The sequence below is a fragment of the Peromyscus eremicus genome, chromosome 1 (assembly GCF_949786415.1).
Source record: "Peromyscus eremicus chromosome 1, PerEre_H2_v1, whole genome shotgun sequence".
NCBI classification, from domain to species: domain Eukaryota; kingdom Metazoa; phylum Chordata; class Mammalia; order Rodentia; family Cricetidae; genus Peromyscus; species Peromyscus eremicus.
The window spans coordinates 111,345,780-111,353,091 of NC_081416.1; the positions used below are offsets into that span (position 1 = coordinate 111,345,780).

Below are 7,312 nucleotides of genomic sequence, written 5' to 3' on the forward strand. Positions count from 1 at the left end.
AAGTAGAATGATATGTATCTGACATCCTGAATTTTTTAACATCAATTACCTTTCCCAGTTGTAGTTGGTTTAGTTACAGAGGAAATATATTAGTGATTCATGTTGTGAAATAAAAAATAATAATAAAACTAATGTTTATGTAATTAGAAAGATAATATATGAATTTGTAGCATTAGAGAATATGTCAAAAATCTAAGAATTTGTTGCTACTATTTATTGTTTAATAATTGGTTGTAAGGAAAAGTTCAGCTCAGGAAATAGGTTTCTTTTTTTAAGATTTATTTATTTAATGTGCACTGGTGTTTTGCCTGTATATACTCTGTGTGTCGTGTTGGATCCCCTGGAAATGGAGTTCAGACAGCTGTGAACTGCCATGTCAGTGCTGAGAATTGAACCCACATCCTCTCGAAAGTGAGCCAGAGCTATTAGCCATTGAACCATCTCTCCAGCCCCACCACAGAATAGTTTTCAATAATGAATAAAAGATGATAGATTCCAGAATTTGAGAACTAAAAAAAATATTGGAAAAGATGACTGGTTATAGAACCCAAAAAATGATTTTATAAAAGCTTAGATAACGGTAACTGAATAGGTTTTCTACACATTCTTCACAATGGTTCTAGGGAGCCATCTTTTAACATTAAATGTGACAGATGTGTTGAAAATAAAGCAAAAGAAAAAATAAATCAGGTTTCAGAGTGATGTCGAAAAATTCTAAAGAATATTCCTGGTTTCATTTAGAAGTATGCATACTCTGCTGTCTGACAAAGCATACTATAAATGTTTGTCAGGAACATATGACTACTTCTTTGTTTTTAAATAATTTTTAATCTGAATGTCATATCTCTTGTTGAAATTGGAATATTGAAGTTTAGTATTACTTCTTCTTTTTTATCTACCAGTATTTGCTTTACATATTTAGGTACTCTGATGTGGCATGGATATGTATGTATAATTATTATGTCTTCCTGGTGAATATACCTACTTTATCTGACATGAGTGTAGTCACTCTCTTTGGGTTACATTAGTGTAGAATATATTTTTATGTCCCTGTCAGCCTATGTGTACTTCAAACCTAAAGTGAGTCTCTTATATTCAGCATATAGCTGGATCTTATTTTATCCATTCCATTATTCTAGTATTTTAAATTGGTTAGTTTAATTCACTTACATTGAAAGCTGTAGGCAGAAGTTTTCTTGTGTCCTACAGCTGCTCAGCCCCAAGTAAACACATAGAGGTTTATATTAATTACAAACTGTTTGGCTGATGGCTGAGGCTTATCATTAACTAGCTCTTACAACTTAACTCAACCCATTTCTATTAATCTGTGTTTTGCCATGTGGCTTTGTGGTGTTACCTGTGTTTCATTACATCTTGCTCCCCCGGCAGTGCTCAGCATCTCCTTTGACTCTGCCTTCTTCCTTTTGTCTCTCTGCTTGTATTTCCCTCCTGGCTCTCTTCTTCCTTGCCATAGACCACAGCAGCTTCTTTATTAACCAATGGTAGCAATATATATTTACAGTGTACAGAAAGACCATCCCACAACACTTCCCCTTTTCTGTCTAATCAAAAAGGAAGGTTTTCATTTTAATATGGTAAATTTCATAATAACAAAACAGTTATCAAGCAAGAATTATAGTTATAATATCTAGTCTATTTGTATTTAGCAAAATCAAAGAAAATATTCTATCATCTATCCTATATTCATGTCTAGAGTTTATTATCTAATTTACTTTTTATCATAATTAAGGAAAACTATAATTATAACTATTTAGTCTTTAATTCCATCAAAGACCCCAGAAGGATTTAATATTACCTAAATAAACAGGAAGTGCATTGTAAGCAACTTCCAAAATTCTAAACAGTCACCCAAAATTCTTCTGCAACATTGGGGCTCCATCACAGCCTACAGGCCTGGCATACTTTTTAATGAAGCAGGAAATTTGAAGGATTGTCTTGCCTGTATGTCTAGTTCATACAACATACTGTCAAGCAGTCCAGGAAAGAGTAGTTTCTTGTCCAAATGGCTAACTTTTACCACAAAGAAACAAACTCTATATGGAGTTTCTTCAATGCCCATCATCTTCTCTGAAGTAGATTGGTGCTGCCAGGAGCAGATATGTCTCAATGTCCAGAAAAGTCTAAGTTCTTTAAACATTTTAAATGCCATATTCTGTAGGTCTTTGAAGTGTTTGAAGATTACCTACCTAACAGAAACATACCTATGTGTACCCAGAAAACTTAACTAACATGACTATAAATTTGATTATCATAGATGACTATTAATCTGTATTTCTTAATTATATATTACAATTTTAAATGAGTTTCATAAATATAATACCTTAAACAAGAATAGAAATATATATACAGTGTAAAAAAACTTTAAATTTGTATTAATAAACCAAAAATCCATACTAATGTAAAATAGATAAGATTAATAATAGTTGCTTTATAGATTAAAGTAGATTCAACAATCAACACTTTTATTCTATCATTTCTATATCTCCTTTTCTTTTCAGAATGAGATCTCTGAATCTAATCTCCTTGTTCAGCTTTTTTCTGACCATTAACCATAACAACTTGTAGCCAACTCCCCTAAACAAATGACAAATATCCATAATTTATTTTGGGGAATGTGAGCATAGTTTTCTAGACTACATCCTGCTGACTGGGGGCACTGGTAATCTTATAGGGACCCAAAGAAGATTTAGGATTATGGTCAAGTCCTGACTGGAGTAGTCTGTGAGGCTGGATCATCTCAGCCAGCAGCCTGAAAGCTTTCCTGGATGCAGATCTCAGAGGAAACTGCAACACAGGTGCTCTGAAACTTTGAATCATCTGGGCCACCTGTTCCCATTGGAGATTTTTCAGGAGGTCTTGCTCAATCAAACCATATTAACTAAGAAGGAATCTATGGGTTCTCATCTTCTGTGGAAACAAAAGCAGAACTTTTTTTTCCAAAGCAACATATCCTTAGACTCAAATTTTGAAGTCAAAATACCTTTGTAATATATATGTTGGTTTAACTTAGCAGCCTTTACAACTAAAAGTATTTCTGCAGCTAGCTCATTAACAGTCAAAAATGTCAAAGAAAATACAATAATATATGTAATCCTGACTCTCTGTATATTTTCCATCTTTAAGTGGCTGTTTCTTTTTTAAAACTATTATTTTTTTGTGTAACTGCCTAAATTTTTTCCTTCTCTTTCCCAAGCCTATGTACATTATATATATATATATATATATATATATATATATATACACTGTAAACCATTTAGAGGTTTTTTTCTATCTGAATCTGCCCTATTGTGTATCTATAATCCTTTTTTTGGACCAGGAGAGTTTTTAAACTGTTAAACTACATGGCTAGGACTGAAGCTACGGTTTTGGCTGATGACTCCAGACTGCTCAGTTTTTCAACATGGCAGAGGTATGTTCACTTACAGCTCTGGGAGCCATGCTCACCATCAACTCTGGGAAGCAGCGGGTCTATGCCTCCACCAAGCAGCATGCAGCACGGATATCTTATAGCAAAAGCTAAATCTGCCAGCATGCTGTGCGGCTTAGAGATGCCTCTGTGTCCTGTGGCAGCGTGCTGTGCTCAAGCTTGAATGCCATGGCATCTCTGTACTGCGGCCCAGCCCACATGAGAGACATGAACTAGGAAGCTGCTCTTAGCTCCATTCTATAATCTCTTCTTAAGTTTTCTCAGGTTTTAGGTGGAAACTCTTGCCACCATGTCTGGGTGCCAATTGTAGGCAGTTTTCCTGTTTCCCAGAGCCTCTCGGTCCCAAGTAAACACACAGAGGCTTATATGAACTACAAACTGTTTGGTCTATGGCTCAGGCTTATCATTAACTAGCTCTTACAACTTAATTTAACTCACTTCTATTAATCTATGTTTTGCAACGTGGCTTCGTGGTGTTACCTGTGTTTCATTACATCTTGCTCCCAGCAGTGCACAGCATCTCCTCTGATTCTGCCTTCTTTCTTTTGTTTGTCTCTCCGCTTGGAGTCCCCATCCCCTGGCTTTATTCTGCCTTGCCATAGGCCAGAGCAACTTCTTTACTGCTTTATTAACCAATGGTAGCAACCCATATTTACAGTGTACAGAAAACACCATCCCACAGCATAAAGTAATTATTAATAGGTAAGGATTTACTAGTGCCATTCGATTCACTGATTTTCATTTTTTTATTTTTGTAATCCATTTGTTCCTTTCTTCCCTTTATATCAGTTTTGAGCTGATGGCTTTATTGACTTGATTTGATTTCTTTTTCTTTCTTTTGTAGGTTTACTTTAGGTATTTTCATGGTTAATCCCATAATTACAGTATCTTATCTTTAGGAGTTAATAACTTCATAGTCAAACAGAGGAAATACACATTTTTCAGTATCAATTTACTTCAATTTGTTTTCTTCTAATTAATTTTTAAAGTTCTCATGACATGCACAGTAACAGGTTCCCTTTTGTTATTTTTACACATATGTTTCATTGTATTTCATCCATATGCACCCTCCTTTCATACCACTCTCCCCTTTCCTATGCCCCCATAGTTCCGATTGCCCCCCAATAGGTTTTCCCTTCTACTCTCATGTGACATGTATTTTGTCACCATTTTCTCCCACCCTCTCCCTTAACATCTGCTGTTCATGGAAGTCAAAAGAAGGCATCAGATCAGGTCCCCTGAAACTGAGAGTTACAGACAGTTGTAAGCCACTGTGTGGGTGTTAGAACCCAAACTCTGGTCATCTGCAATAGATGAAGTGCTCTTAACCACTGAGCCATCTCCCCAGGCCCATCTGTTTTCTTTTTAAGATTAGGTATCCTTTATCGCATGTAACCCATGTAGCGTTATCATGTGGCAGAGCCTGACCTTGAACTTCTGATCATCCTGTCTTAGCCTCCTTATCATTGGGATTACAGGCATGTGGCATCATTCTAGTTAACCCTGGGACTTGACAGTTCTTGACTGGCAGAATTTTTATCAACACTGTGAGCCAAAAAATGAAGTAGTATTCTACTATTTTCTTTGTCTAAATGGAAGTTTCAATTAAAGGTCTTTCTTCTGTTTTCTGATTTGTTGTTGTTGTTGTGTGGACATAAGAGAGGTCTTTACTTATTTTTAAGTCTCAAATTCTAAGAGTTAATTAAAAACAACATCCAGATCCAATGGAGAAGATCATAAGTGATAGACTTCATACTGTTTCCCTTAACATGGAATGGTACTCTATATTGTATGAGAGAGGAAGTAATATAGGCATTTGGCACCCATAAATGTGCAGTGTGCTATGGACTGGGGTACAGACTGGCTACTGTTCCCTATTGACCTTTTAAGCAAATGCACCTGTGGGATATTAACTGGGTGACTATTTTCAGATGTAACTCACAAAAATGACCCCCAGATGATCTTTCATGGTCTGAACTCAGAGATAGAGAAGATTAAGACTTGTACATTAACAATGCCAAAGAATTCAAGAAGCTTGGGTATGGGATAAGATGGATGGAAGAAAGGATCTAAATTTACCCATCTTCTTTAAATAAAAAATAAACCAAATAAAATACTTGAAGCATCATCTTCCTAAATACTGGGCATTGGTATTAAGCAATGAAGGACAGCAATACAGTAAGGTAAGCCCTGATTCATTCTAGTTTACTGCCCACTTCAAGACCTGATTCAGGGAGAGGAAGTCAATGTAGAACCTACAACAGTCTCTAATGAGTCAGAGGTGAGAGTTAGAGGAATAAAGAGAAGTAGAGGTCACAGGCTAGAATAACAGAAAAGGAAGATTTATCCTGATAGAGTTTAGAAGCTATGCGCAAGATACATATGCATGCATCTCCTGGTAGTCAACAACACACTGACCAGCAAACATATGTGAGTAAACTGTCTGAGCTTGGAAAATTAGTAATCTAAGAAGAGGAATACCAGAAGCACCAAGGCAAGGAACTGGTGTTTCTTTCTACCAAGTAGTCAATAAGTGTCATAGTTCATAAGGCTTGTAGTATAGTTTTCAGGAAGAACTTGTCCCTGTAGTGAAGTAAGATTACTTTATCTAGTCCTGCCCATTGAATAATAAAAACAAGTCTTAAAGAATAAGAATGCAAGAAAGGATAAGGCAGTCCAGTTCATCATGGGGCTGTTTGGAAAAACCCAGGAGAAGCCTCCCAAAGAGCTGGTCAATGAATGGTCATTGAAGATCAGAAAGGAAATGAGAGTTGTTGACAGGCAAATAAGAGATATCCAAAGAGAAGAAGAGGAAGTAAAATGGTCTGTGAAAGATGCAACCAAGAAGGGCCAAAAAGATGATTGTGTAGTTCTGGCCAAGCAGATGATCAGCTCAAGGAAGGCTGTGAGCAAGCTCTATGCGTCCAAAGCACACATGAACTCTGTGCTGATGGGGATGAAGAACCAGCTTGTGGTTCTAAGAGTAGCTGGTTCCCTGCAAAAGAGCACAGAAGTGATGGAGACTGTACAGAGTCTTGTGAAGATCCCAGAAATCCAGGACACCTTGCGTGAGCTGTCCAAAGAGATGATGAAGGGTGGAATCATAGAGATGTTAGAGGATACATTTGAAAGCATGGATGATCAGGAAGAAATGGAAGAATCAGCAGAAGATGAGATGGATAGAATCCTCTTTGAAATCACAGCAGGAGCCTTGGGCAAAACACCCAGAAGTAACCGACACCCTTCCTGAGCCTGAATCTTCAGGAGCAATGGCTGCCTCAGAAGAGGGAGAGGATGAGGAGGATGAGGAGAATGAAGAGGACCTGGAGGTCTTGCAGTCCCAGCTGGCCACATTGCGAAGATAGGGCCACCCAGTTGGGGCCTCAGCTCTATGGTGCCTTCCTCTAGGTGTGGGCACAACCTCTGGGGAATCCCCATTTCCTGTATCTCTTGCACTACACTTCTGTTGTGAAGCACTGCATTTTGGAGAGGGTTCTATGCTAGTATATCTTCACTGTTTGCAGTGGTCTTAAGGACTGTTTTTATGAAGGTGGTGTAATCAAATGCATTATTATCAAGAGCATAAACAGCAGAAGTATCTTTCTTGGGGGAGGGTAAAGAAACCCATTTTCGCATGAAGCAATTCTTAGAAGAGTTGATTGAATGTTGAGGACTCTCTACTGGTGGGTATATGTAAAATACTACATAAGTGGATGTCAATAAACTTCTACTTAAAAAAAAAAAAAGAGTAAGAGTGCTTCTACCTGCCAGAACTATCCCCAGAACAGCTATAAATGATGTTTCCAGGGTTACAACAATATCTAGCATATATCAAACCTCAATGAATAACAATATTTGGCATCC

At 37.2% G+C, this 7,312-nt stretch overlaps 1 pseudogene; it reads left to right on the forward strand.

Annotated features, from left to right (window-relative positions):
• Positions 1-6,124: 6,124 nt before the first annotated feature.
• On the forward strand, positions 6,125-6,813 carry LOC131914647 (charged multivesicular body protein 3-like; annotated as a pseudogene).
• Positions 6,814-7,312: the final 499 nt, after the last annotated feature.